Consider the following 13158-nt stretch of genomic DNA (forward strand, 5'->3'; position numbering starts at 1 on the left):
ATATACATGATCACAAATGTCTATGGACCTCAAAAGCAAGAAGACAAACTCAAGCTTCTCACCTCCCTTGAGGAACTAAGAGCAAGACATCATAATATGCCCTGGATAATTGCAGTAGATTTCAATATGATAAGATCTCTTACAGAGAAAAAAGGCGGTATCAGACAGCTAGGCAGAGATTCCATGGCCTTCCAGAACTTCATAATGAACATGGGGTTAGTGGACACTGAAACAATAAATGGGACCTTCACCTGGAACAACAAGAGGGGAGGGGCTTCACAAGTCGCCTCTAAACTAGATAGATTTATTATTTCAGAGGACCTCTTTCTCTCAGGCCCTGCCATGACAACTTCTATTCTTCCCTTTGGAGGTTCGGACCATTGGCCTGTACAGCTGGAAGCCACTTTTATGGGTACACCAAGAAACAGACCTTTCAGGTTTGAAAATGCCTGGCTCTCTCACCCTGAATTCACCAGTAATATTAACAAATGGTGGAGAGAGGATCTGAACATTCAAGGCACTAGAATGTTCCTGCTCCAACAGAAACTTAAACATATCAAATCCAGGCTTAAAGATTGGAACAAAAAGGAATTTGGAAATATCTTCAAAGCCAAAAGAGAAGCTGAGCAGAAACTCCAGGAGATCAATCAGATCAACATCACAGAGGGCTTTACCGAGGAGCGAAAAAAGCTAGTTGATTCTTTGCAAGAAGAATGGGAAGATCGGTGCTTGCAAGAGGAGATTTTCTGGAGATAGAAATCAAGGATACAGTGGATTAGAGAGGGAGAAAGAAACATGAAGTTCTTTCATAAATCCACCATGGATCATAGGGCACACAACAGAATCACAAATCTCAAAGATTCTCAAGGGAGAGAACTCGTCTCTCACAAAGACATGGAATATGTCCTTGTACAACATTTCCTTAGTATAGCAGAGGAGCCTCTGGAGGATAGATCCAGGTTCATCAACCATTTCACTCAGTATATCCCTCAGTTGGTTACCAGAGAGGACAACCATAATCTTAATAGGCCAGTGTCAGAAGAGGAGGTCAATGAAGTGATCAATGAAATGCAAAATGGAAAAGCTCGAGGCCCGGATGGGTTCAATGTAGACTTCTTCAAATCCTGCTAGAAAACAGTCAAACATGATATCCTTGAGGTGGTGGAAGACTCAAGAAGATCCAAAAAGGTTCTGAAGGCTTTTAATGCTTCCTTCATAGCTTTGATCCCAAAACAGGAAAAAGCCATGACTCCAGATGGTTTCAGACCCATAGCTTTATGCAATGTGGTGTATAAAATTATTTCCAAGGTGATCGCCAATAGACTCAAGCCCCTTTTACCAACTCTCATCTCAGAGGAGAAAACAGGCTATGTGGAAGGAAGACAAATCCTCAATAACATCATCCAAGTGCATGAGGTGGTACACTCTCTCAAAAGCAACAAACAAGTTGGTATGATCATTCAGCTGGACCTAGCGAAAGCTTACAACAAGCTAAGTTGGTCTTATATAAGGGCAGTTCTAAGAGCTTATGGCTTCGACCAAAACTGGATAAGATGGGTTATGGCACTAGTTACCATGACCAGTTTTTCCATCTTGCTTAATGGCGCTCCTTCAAGACTCTTCACACCCTCCAGAGGTCTCAGACAAGGGGATCCACTCTCACCCTTCCTCTTTTTTCTCATGATGGAAGGGTTAGGCAGAGCGATTAAAATGGAAAATGCTAAAGGAGGAATCCAGGGTATCAAACTCACCTTGGATGGAGCGACAAACACTCATCAACAATTTGTGGATGACACAATGCTACAGGGCATACCCATAGTTAGGGAAGCCAGGATGATCAAACATATTTTAAATGACTTTTCTATGGTAGCTGGCATAGAGGTAAGCCTCAACAAATCTAAAGTTTTTTTCTTTAACACTGACATTGCTATTCAGAGAAACATCACCAGAATTCTTGGGTTTCAAAGGGACTAGCTACCTTCCAAGTATCTGGGCATACCTCTCATAGATAAACCTCTAAGCAAGGAAGTGTGGGAGCCAATAATAAATAAACTTCAGGACAAGATCAGAAAATGGACATGCAGGTCTTTAAATTTGGCGGGGCGCCTTGTGCTCACACAGGTTGTCCTACAGGCAATTCCCATGTTCATGTTCTCAGCTCTTCCTGCTCCTAAAGGAATTAAGCAACAGATCGGGAGCATACAAAGGGATTTTCTATGGGGAAAAGGAGAAGAGAAAAAGAAATGGGCTTTAGTAGCTTGGGACAAGATATGAAAACCCAAGAGCCATGGTGGCTTGGGGCTTCATGATCTTGAAACCCTCAGTAGAGTTTCGGGAGCTAAACTCTGGTGGAGGTGGATTAAGGAATCAGAAACTCCCTGAGCTAAGCTTTAGAAACAAAAATATGCCAAGAATTGGTAGGAGAATGATCACATTAGAACGTCGGGGCATATTAAGGGCTCCCACATTTGGAAACTTGCTTGGGAAAATAAAGGAATTGTTCAGCAACATAGTTTCTGGGAGATTCGAGCTGGGAATCTAGCACGATTTTGGGAGGATAACTGGCAATAGGAACCCAACTTGTATAAGGAGGAATTAGCAGCTCTCAAGAATGACACAGACAACAAAGGTCTACTTATGGTAAATGACTTCTGGGACCAGGTAAGGAACAATGGAAAATGGAGAATTTGGAAGGATCTAGGCCATAATGAAGAGAGCCCTCTGAAGGCCCAGGCAAACTCTCTTGCTCAGGATCTAGAGCATAGGAGGATTTTGGTATCCTCCTTGCCTGATCAACTAAGATGGGGAAAGAACACCGAAGGAAACTTTAACCTCAAAGAAGCTAAATAGGTAGTAACATGATTTAACTACCTAAACCCTGATCAAGTTTGGAAGAATATTTGGCAGAGCCCCCACTGGATGAAAATAAAGTTATTTATTTGGCTAGTTCATCAAAGGAAAATTTTAACTTGGGAGAACCTCCTGAAAAAAGGCTTCACTGGACCATCCAAATGTTACCTTTGTGGCTCACAAGAGGAGACGATGGATCACCTTCTCAACCTTTGCCCTTTCACCTCTACCGTGTGGGAATGGGTGGCCTCAATATTTAGGCACACTGATAGGGATAGACTCAGCATCTCCAACACTTTGAAGAATTGGAGGAAAAACTTCTCAGGGAATGAAATCATTAATAAAGCTTGGACTTTGGTTCTAGGCTTTGTCATTTGGGATGTTTGGAAAGAACGCAATAACCAGATCTTCAATAAAAAAGCAAGCAAGCCCCAGCATATAATTAACCAAATCTTAAGGCAGCTCAAAGACACAGTCAGCAGCTTGTTGAGGAAACTTTCTAAGGACCCTCCTCTGCCCCAAGATGCGTGTATTCTATTGCATTTGGGTCTCCAGTCTATAGGCCCATAAGGCATAATCAAAGGTGTGAGCCAAACAAATGCATATATAAATATTTGGAAGCCTCCTCCACATGGCTTCTTAAAGGCCAATATAGACATAGCTTCTAAGGGCAACCCAGGGTTAGCTGGTTTTGGGGGTGTTATTAGAGATGAACAGGGTCAAATAAAGGAGATCTTTCATGGCCACTTGGGGAAGGCCACTAATAACATGGTGGAACTCATGGCCTTAGAGCAATGCTTGGAGATCTTGGTGGATTCAAATTCACACAATGTAATCATTGAAGTAGATTCGGAATTGATTATTAGAGCGGCCAAGAAAATTTGCAATGGTACATCACCGAATAAAGTGTCAAAACACTGGAGGCTATCGTAGGTCTTTCACCGTATCTATACCCACCTACAAACCTTAAAAACAGTAAGCTTTGTCTATGTGAAAATAAAAGCTAACATGTTAGTTGATCGTCTGGCGAATAAAGGAGTGATTAATAAGGAAAGGGACACTCGGCATGTTTGGGAGTTGTTACCCCCAGGAAAACTATTAGAGGACTATCTCGGTCAGGCTACCAAAGATAGGGATCGTTGGATTGACAGGAGGGATCGAAGAGGCTCAGGAGACAGGCGGGAGGATAGGGAAGCCTAAACTGTTTGCTTGTTTGGCAGCAGTCTGAAGATCAGTGGAGGAAGACCAGGATGCAGTGGAGTGAGGACTGATTCTGGACCAATAGATCTCGGTTGAGATAGATCTATGGTGTTCGGGCGAGGAAGTTACCCGACAGTTAACGAGCAGAAGCGGGTTGGAGAAAACCACAAGTGGATTTCGGGCAGAGGAAAGGTCGTAAACGGTATTTCCCTGTTGGCTCCGATTCCACTCACACAGTGACACGTAGCAGTGAGGTGAGAGAGGGAAACTACTTTTTTTGGGCAGACTTGGAGTGCACAAGTTAACCGTGCGAAATACGTGTGAGCCGTTAGATCTGGGGGAGCGAGATCGACGGTTGACAAACGAGGAGCAAGTCTCGAAGTCAGGAAATGTTGTGACCGTTGGATCTTGAATAGATCAACGGTGGAGAAGTGTTGATGTTTCTTCGATGGGGCGGATTTCAAACTTTGTTGAGAACTATGGTTTGTGTTTTCGTCGGGTCCAGGTTGGTAGTAGCGGGTTGGAGAAACCCACGAGTGGATTTCGGGTGGAGGAAAGGCAGTAAGCGGTAATTCCCCTTTGGCTCCGATTCCACTCACACTGTGACACGTAGCAGCGAGGTGAGAGAGGGAAACCACTTTTCGGGCGGATTTGGGGTGCGCAAGTTAACCGTGCAAAAAACGGGTGAGCCATTAGATCTGGTGGACCGAGATCGACGGTTGATAGAAGAGGGCAAGTTTCGAAGTCGGGAAGTGATGGGACCGTTGGATCTTGAAAAGATCAACGGCGTAGAAGAGCCAATGCTTTTTCAGAAGGGCGGACTTCAAACTTTTTTAACTGAGGTTTGTATTACCGTCGGGTCCGGAGCAATGGTCTGAAGCTTAGCGGATGCCCTTCAGTTGTCTATGGATGACAAAGAGCCCTTGGGAGTTTAACACTCCTTCCTGTTTATTAAGTTTTGAAAGTCCGGGGGATTTGGTTTGTTTCCTGTTGTTGGCATTCCCACAATAGACTAGTTCTGGTTTTGGTCTCTGCACTTGCATAGATGTGTAACATATGTAATGTACTAGTTCGATTAATAGAAGGCTCCATTCTTACTTGACCAAAAGAAAAAGATATTACACTCAAGGAATATGAACCCTTAGATTAATAAAACCAAAGGAATAATAAACCTAAGGGAATAATATTAAACCCAAGGGATTAATATTATAACCCTTAGGTATATAAACCCTAAGAAAAATACTACAAACCCTAAAATAAACATGGTTGACCATGGTTTACCATGGTTGAGACAATATTTGTCACAATGTGACGTAACACCATGGTTGATTTTCATATTGACATAATATTTGTCATAATATGACATTAGACCATGGTTGACCATGATTATAAACCCAATGGATTTTTATTAAACCCTAATATTAATATTATAAACCATATGAATAATAATATACCCTAGGAATATGAACCCTTAGATTAATAAACCCAATAGATTTATATTATAAACCCAAGGTTGACCATGATTCACATACAATATTTACAATCTTTTTCAAAATGCGATGTTGGACCGTGGTTGACCATTGATGAGCATGAATGATTTTCATATTGAGAAAATTGTTTTCACGAAGCGATGTTACACCATGGTTGATTTTCATATTGAGAAAATCTTTGTCACAATGACATGTTGGACCATGGTTGACCATGGTCAACAATAATTATAAACCTAATGAATTTATATTAAACCCAACGATAAATATTATAAACCCTATGAATAGTATTATACCCTAGAAATATAAACCCTTAGATTTGTTAGGTGTCTGTTATATTCTTTCCATGACTACCCCACGTGCGGGGGGTCACAGGGGGGTAGTAGCACCCCCTATACATTGTGCCAAGCGTAGCAAGGGGATGGTAGCCCCCCTGCATGGGGTTCAGGGCATCGGACCGAGATATTTTTTTGGACCCTATATTAGGTGGCCGGACCTACCTATGGTTTTGTGCATGGATTTCGCACATGGTTTTGGGCATGAAGGTTTTTTTTCCATGGTATTTTGTAGATCCGGTCAAGGGAACTACGATTATGTTCTAATCTAGGGTTTATGGATGCTTCGACACGTATATATATGTATTGTAACATTGAAAGGAATATAATGAAAAATCAATCTGGTAGTCCTGGTTTTGGGATCTAGGGGAAAATCTCTGTGTATATATGTTTTATGTTTTATGCTCTCTCCATTATTTATTTTCTTCTTTTAAGAATTCGTTTGTAGGTAATTTCTTTAAGGGGTTAAAACCTACAAGATTCATAAACCCAATAGATTGATATTATAATCCCAAGGAAATAATAAACCCAAGGGAATAATATTAAACCCAAGGGATTTATATTATTAACCCTAGGAATATGTACCCATAGATTGAACCCTACAAATATGAACAATATTACACCCTAGGAATATGAACCCTTAGATTAATAAACCCAACATATTAATATTATAAACCCATAGGAATAATAAACCCAAGGGATCAATACTAAAAACCTACGGAATATAAACCCAAGGGAATAATATTAAGCCAAACTGATTAATATTACAAATGTTAGGTATATAAACCCTAATAATATTAAACCCAACAGATTGATATTATAAACTCAAGGAAATAATAAACCCAAGGGAATAATATTAACCCCAATGGATTAATATGATAAACCCTAGGTATATAAAACCTAACATAAATAATATAAACCTTAAAATAAACATGGTTGACCATGGTTTACCATGTTTGATTTTTATATTGAGACAATCTTTGTCACAATGTGACATTGGACCAAGGATGACCATGAATGATTTTCATATTGAGACAATATTTGTCATAATGTGACATTGGACCATGGTTGACAATGATTTATGATGGTTGACGATGGTTGACAATGATTGACCATGGTTGACAATGATTGACCATGGTTGATTTTCATATTGAAACAATCTTTGTCACAATGTGATGTTGGACTATGGTTGACAATGTGATTAATTCTAAAACCCCAAGGTATTATAAACCCAAGGGAATAATGTTAAACCCAAGGGATTAATATTATAAACATAAGGTATATAAACCTTAGGATAAATATTATAAACCCTAAAATAAACATGGTTGACCATGTTTCATTTTCATATTGAGAAAATTTTGTCACAATGTGACATTGGAATATGGATGACCATAGTTGAGCACGACTGGTTTTATAAACAATGGTTGACCATGATTAAGTTTCATATTGACACAACCTTTGTCACAATGCAACATTAGACCATGGTTCATTTTTATATTGAGACAATCTTTGTCACAGTGTGACGTTGGACCGTGGTTGACCATGATTGATTTTATAAACCATGGTTGACTATGACTGATATTATATACCCAAGAGAATAATAAACCGAAGAGATTAATACTAAAAACCGAAGGGATTATAAACCCAAGAGAATAATATTAAACCCAAGGGAATAATATAAACCCAAGGTATATACATCCTAAGATAAATATTATAAACCCTTAAATAAACATGGTTGATTTTCATATTGAGACAATCTTTGTCACAATGTGACGTTGGACAATGGTTGACCATCGTTGACCTTGATTGATTTTCATATCAAGAAAATCTTTGTCATAATGATATCTTGGACCATGGTTGATTTTCATATTGAGACAATCTTTGTCCCAATGAGAAATTGGACCATGGTTGAGTATGGTTGTGACAATGAGACATTGGACCATGAGACAATATTTTTCATAATTTTTCCATGTTTATTGACCATGGTTGACCTTGATTTACCATGGTTCACCATGGTCAATTTTCATATTGAGATAATCTTTGTCACAATGTGGCATTGGACCATGGTTGACAATGATTGATTTCCATATTGAGAAATTATTTGTCACAAACCAAGCGATTAATATTATAAACCCAAGGGATATAAACTCTAACATAAAAATTATAAATTGTAAAATAAATATTAAACCCTAACATTAATATTATAAACCTCGATATTAATAATATAAACCTAGGGTATTAATAAACCCAAGGGATTAATATTAAAAACCCGAGGGATTATAAACCCAAAATAAAACTAAAAAAACATTAAAATAAAACTAAAAAAAACATTTATCTTATGAATTAATTATATTTGATACATAAAACAAGGCCAACATAAACTATTACCATAACATGTATGTTTAATCAGATCACGCTAGTTTTACATTACTCTACTATGTTGGGTGCAAATAAGGTGTCTTTTGGAACTCTTAAATGGCTCACATTAATTATCAACCTGGGTAAGTCTTTTTGTTTCAAGAGTGTACACAATATGTGCAAGTGATGTAAATCGTTGAATCTATAGAGAGTAATGCTTTAAAATAACTTATTGATTTCAATACAAGAGTAAACAGATCAAACCATAAACTACCAACTTGTAACTTCAAGGAAATTAACTTATTCAAACATCAAAACTCAATCTAAATCGAAATCAAAATTCAATCTTAATCGAAAGTTCTAACTGCATTTACATCAACCGAGTGCACCGTAGTGATAACAGAGCTCTTTCAGCTGAATCTAGACTTCTGCATAAAAGTAATACATCTGATATAATCAATAAAACTCTAGCTTTCAATTAACAAGAAATGATTCTTATCTATCAATCAAATCAATCCACGACATAAATAAATGAAGCCAATCAACAACAATAAGAATTAATGCAGTGAATACACAAACTCAACACCAGTGAAATTAAATCAATCGTAAAGCTATAAAACAGAGTAATTAAACTTTGCAGTAAAAGAAAGGTAAACTATAAAACAGGGAACAACAGTGAAATCCACCAGTGACCGGGCCCAAGCCGCCAGTGATTACTGCTTGATTACTTCAGAATCTCGTAAATGAACAGCAACGTGAATTATATATTATTCATCAAATCCAAATGTCATTACAGCACGATGTCCTTCAGAATAACGCTCTGTATATTAAAATTACAACTGAAGTAAAAGGCGAAAAGTTAAGTCCCCTATTCTATTCGTCTTTCCCCTCTTATAGTCAAAGAGGAAAAGAGATAAATATGATTCCTCAGGATCCGCAACTAAATGCTATTATCAAACAGTCTTCTATCTTGTGTTGATCCTCCTGATTCGCTTCTCGATTTGACCGCACAAGACGCACGTTGTTTTCTCTGTTTAGCCTTTGTTGTTCAATAGTTTGAACAACAGCTGTTCCATTCGCCAATTTCTGCATAATAAACAACGAAAGTTAGTTTTGACAGTCAAATCGCATCAAAAGCAGTTTCATTCATTTTCTATCGAAATCTTATCAAAACCTTATTACATCATGGCACAAATGCATAAAAAGGAGGAAAAAGATAGTGTAATCAAGGGTAAATTTATACATGTTGCACGACCCAACATACTCTACTGGAAAAATGAAGAAAAATACGTTACACCAAGACATCCCCTAAAAAACATGTAGATGGCATTCCCTCAAGGTTCTTAAACTTGGAAATAACACTCTCATATAGCCTCACTGTAACAACACTTAGCTTGAAAGGAAATTTTAGCTCATCTAACCCATTCCAAAGGTTGATCCTTGACACAATGTTAAAATATTTTTTCAAAATCATTGAAACAAAAAAGGGGATTGGTTTTATTATTGTGACACTCCTCCATAATGATCCAAAGCATAGTCTTTAAGAATAGCTTAACATTTATCTCTTTTTTCATGGATTTAAAGCCATATGTTGATATTATTTTCTATACTAGTTTTGTATAACTTGATTAAGATGGGGCTAATCATAATGGTTTTATAGTTAGAGGGATTACTTTTATATGGACATTTATAAATTCTCAGTTAGATATTCAGACTTTCTTTTGTACTTGTTAGCTAAATCAAGGTCCTCATCTAGCTAAAGAGGATTAAGGGTTGGAATCACTGCTTAGAAGAGTAGCTTGATTAGTTGTGGTTCTGTCATTATAATCTCGTAGTAGGATGCCACTATCGTTATTTCTCAGGTTGTAAATATCTTGTTATAAAGTTTTGTAGGAAAAAAAAATTCTAGGTTGTTTTTCTCAAAGAAAGTAAAATTGATATGTGCAAAGTAACATATTGTTATATAAATCTTCTTAGCAGTAACATATGAAATCTCCATTGAATAATGTATTGGTTGAGAGAATATTCTTATGATATTGAATGTGAGGAGAAGTGTTCATTTTTATGTAGCAAGCTATGGTTGCAATCCCTGTATTGGAGGATTTTTTTCTAGGCTAACTAAAAGACAAATTCTTCAATATTAAGGGTCATAGACTCTTCATGCTCTCAAGTTTCAACTAGAAATTCAATATCAATTTCACTTAGGATCCAATTTAATATAGGTCATTAGCTCCATGAAAAACCACTAGAATGCTATTAGGTGCACAAAATTCTTATTTATTATTATGTTTTTAGTCTAAATATGTGACGAAATGCTTTTTCAACTTCACTTTTTTAACTAACAGTTAGATTATAATAAATTTTACAAACTTTTGAATTTTTTTAATGATTTTTATATTTTTTAATTTTGTATTTTTTTTCAAAAATACAATGCTAATTTTTAATTAAAATTTTAATTATAATAAATTTTACAAACTTTTGAATTTTAAAAACATTGATAATATTTTATTTTTATTTTTTTTACTAATAAAATACCTTTCATATGAAAAATATATACATTCCATCAATTACATCAAAATTCGTCTTATTACTTGAATCTAAGTAGAGAGTTTCATTCATTCTTCCCAACCGATATAATTGATTGACTAACCATTTAAATACTTAATATATCAAAATTAAATATTTAATTTTAACAATATGAAAATACTAAACACTATAAACACTAAAATATTTACATTTTGACATTACAAAAATACCAAACACTATTTTGGCATTATTAAATACTAAACGCATGATACCCTTGATACGTATTTAAAGGGGCCAAATACCTAAAGCCAAAGAACAATCCAGAATAACACAATACTTCAAAATTAATTAATTTTAAAATATAAGGAATGACAAAATGGATACATCACTACAAATTTAAATATAAAATACATGGAGAGAGGGGCCAAATAGGGTTTTAAAGCATTTGAATTCCAACGACTAAGAGACTGACAACATGGATACATCACTACAAATTTAAATATAAAATAGAATAGGGTTTTAAAGCATTTTAATACCAACGACTTCAATTTTCTTCCCCGAAGAGGGGGTTTAAAAAAAATTACTTATTAAACCCCTCTTCGTGGAAGAAAATTGTAGTTGGAATTCAAATGCCTTAAAACCCCATTTGGCAGAGAACCTTTTCTATTTGAAAAAGAATTTCAATTAACACTGGAGATCTAGAATTATGACACTGATCCACTCTGTCCATGTATTTTATATTTAAATTTAAATTTGTAGTGATGTATCTATCCATGTTGTCAGTCTCTTGACACAGAGTTACATTAATGGTGGGCATAGTGAAAACAATAAAATATGAACGGGTTAATTTGATCCATTCATTCTTTCTTTGTATTGTAAAATTAATTAATTTTGATGTATTGCGTTATCCTGGATTGTTCTTTGGCTTTAGTTATTTGGCCTCTTTAAATATGTATCAAGATGATATCATGGGTTTAGTATTTAATAGTGTTCAGTATTTTCATAATGTCAAAATTAAATATTTTTGTTTAGTATTTTTATAATATTAAAATTAAATATTTAATTTTTATATATTAAATATTTAAATGGCCAGTCAAACGATTATATTGGTTAGGAGGAATGGATGTAATTATCTTCACTCAAATTCAATTCTGGCAAGTAATAGGATGAACTTTGATATAATCGATGGAATGTATATATTTTTCCTATAAAATATATAGCATTTTATTAGTGAAAAAAAATAAAAATGAAAATTTATTAATGTTTTTAAAATTCAAAAATTTGATAAAATTTATTATAATTAAATTGTTAATTGAAAAATAGCATTGTACCTGTAAAAAAAAGATACAAAATTTAAAAATTTAAATCAACAAAATTTAAATTCAAATATTTGTAAAATTTATTATAATTTAACTATTAATTTAAAAAGTTAAAGATTAAAGAAGTTAAACTGAAATAGAAATTTGCCACATATTTAGATTGAAAACATAATAATAAATAAGAAATGTGTGCACCTAATAGCATTTGAGTGGTTTTTCATGGAACAAATGACCTATATTAAATTGGATCCTAGGTGAAATTGATATTGTATTTTTGGTTGAAACTTGAGAGCATGAAGAGTCTATGGTCCTTAACATTGAAGAATTTGTCTTGTGGTTACCCTGGAAAAAATACTCCAATAGAGGGATTGCAACCATAGCTTGCTACATAAAAATGAACACTTCTCCTCACATTCGACATCATAAGAAAGATTCTCTCAACCAATACATTATTGAATTAAGATTTCAGATGTTAGTGCTAAGAAGAATTATATAACAATATGTTACTTTGCACATAAAAATTTTACTTTCTATGAGAAAAACAGCCTAGATAATTTTTTTCCTACAAAATCTTATAACAAGATATTTACAACATGAGAAATAAAGGTAGTGGAATCCTACTAGGAGATTCTAATGCTAGAACCACAACTAATCAAACTACTCTTCTAAGAAATGATTCCAACCCTTAAGCCTCTTTAGCTAGATGAGGACCTTGATTTAGCTAACAAGTACAAAAGAAACTCTTGAGATCTATCTGAGAATTTATAAATGTCCATATCAAAGTAATCCCTCTAACTATAAAACCATTATGATTAGCCCCATCTTAACCAAGTTATACAAAAGTATTATAGAAAATAATATCAACGTATGGCTTTAAAGTCATGTAAAATGATATAAAGGCTAAGCTAGTCTTAGACACTATGCTTTGGATCATTATGGAGGAGTGTCACCATAGTAAAACCAATCCCCTTCATTGTTTCAATGATTTAAAAAAAAACCTTTGGCATTGTGTCAAGGATCAACCTTTGAAATAGGTTAGAAGAGCGAAAAGTTCCTTTCAAGCTAAGCGTTGTTGTAGTGAGG

Source organism: Pinus tabuliformis, chromosome 8, assembly GCF_031772625.1.
Source record: "Pinus tabuliformis cultivar Carrire ecotype Pingquan chromosome 8, CPIR1, whole genome shotgun sequence".
Taxonomy (NCBI): Eukaryota; Viridiplantae; Streptophyta; class Pinopsida; order Pinales; family Pinaceae; genus Pinus; species Pinus tabuliformis.